The 1,620-nt window shown below is 50.9% G+C and overlaps 1 pseudogene; it reads right to left on the reverse strand.

The window, feature by feature from the left end:
- Window positions 1-284: 284 nt before the first annotated feature.
- Window positions 285-352, reverse strand: LOC144591858 (U2 spliceosomal RNA; annotated as a pseudogene).
- Between the last annotated feature and the right edge of the window lie 1,268 nt (window positions 353-1,620).

Raw genomic sequence — 1,620 nt, forward strand, 5'->3', positions numbered from 1 at the left:
AGGCAGAAGATGTCCCCGGCCTTGAATCCACAGGCCTCCAGCAGCACCTTCTTGATGAAGAGATCCCTTGAGAAAGGGTTCCCCTCCTTGAGGTCCTTCACCGATACACGCAGGGTATTCCGGATACCCTGCCCTCCAGCTCCACTTGCTGCTGCCATCCCACCTGGATAAGGGTGTTAGGTTGGTTACCCAACCAGCATGGATCCACCCCTAAACCAGACACGTGCTCCTGACCTCCGCTCCTCGTCGATGATCTAATGCAAATACTGCTCTTATACTTACGCTGTTCTTATAAGAACATTAGATTGTGCCAGAACAGATACTACACTTGATCTTAGCCAAAAGGCCGAGAACCTCCTTTATGATCAAGGTCCGCATTAACGCAACTGATCTCCCGGTGGCTCAGCACTTTAACTCCCCCTCCCATTCCCAGTCTGACCTCTCTGTCATGGGCCTCCTCTAGTGCCATAGTGAGGCCCGCCGGAAATTGGAGGAGCAGCACCTCATATTTCGCCTGGGCAGTTTGCAGCCCGGTGGTATGAACGTCGACTTCTCCAACTTCAAATAGCTCCTCTGTCCCTCCCTTCCCCTCCTCCTTCCCAGATCTCCCTCTATCTTCCTGTCTCCACCTATATCCTTCCTTTGTCCCACCCCCGACAACAGTCTGAAGAAGGGTCTCGACCCGAAACGTCACCCATTCCTTCTCTCCCGAGATGCTGCCTGACCTGCTGAGTTACTCCAGCATTTTGTGAATAAATCGATTTGTACCAGCATCTGCAGTTATTTTCTTAACCTACAAGCCTGTCGGTCTTGAGAGGTTTGGAGGGAAGAGTGTCGGTCTAAAGAAAGCAAACTCAATGCTAGCATTTATTTCAAGAGGGCTTGTGTACAAAATCAGGGGGTGTTATTCTGAGGCTCTACAAGGCACTGGTCAGGGCCCATTTGGAATATTGTCAGCAATTTTCGCTGCACTCGCTGGAGTTTAGAAGAATGAGGGGGGACCTCATTGAAACTTCACCGAATAGTGAAAGACCCGGATAGCGTGGATGTGGGGAGGATGTTTCCACTAGTGGGAGAGTCTAGGACCAGAGGGCACAGCCTCAGAATTAAAGGATGTTCGTTCAGGAAGGAGATGAGGAGGAATTTCTTTTATCAGAGGGTGGTGAATCTGTGGGATTCTTTGCCACAGACGGCTGTGGAGGCCACAAGTCAGAGGATATTTTTAAGGCAGAGATAGATAAATTGTTGGTCAGTGCTGGTGTCAGGGGTTATGGGGAAAAGGCAGGAGAATGTGGTTGTGAGGGAGAGATAGATCAGGCGTGATTGAATGGCTCGATGGGCAGAATGGCCCAATTCTACACCTATCACTTATGACCTAAACCGGAGAGGCCGGAGAAAACCCACGCAGGTCACGGGGAGAACGTACAGATTCCACGCAGACAGCACCCGTGGTCAGGATCGAACCCTGGTCTCTGGCGCTGTGAGGCAGCAGCTCTACCACTGTGCCACCATAGTGCTGGAGTAACTCAGCGGGTCGGGCAGCATCTGTGGAGAAAAGGAATAGATGATGTTTTGAGTCGAGAACCTTCTTAAGACTGACTCATATCCATACCCCTCCCT

The sequence above is a fragment of the Rhinoraja longicauda genome, unplaced genomic scaffold (assembly GCF_053455715.1).
Source record: "Rhinoraja longicauda isolate Sanriku21f unplaced genomic scaffold, sRhiLon1.1 Scf002445, whole genome shotgun sequence".
NCBI classification, from domain to species: Eukaryota; Metazoa; Chordata; class Chondrichthyes; order Rajiformes; family Arhynchobatidae; genus Rhinoraja; species Rhinoraja longicauda.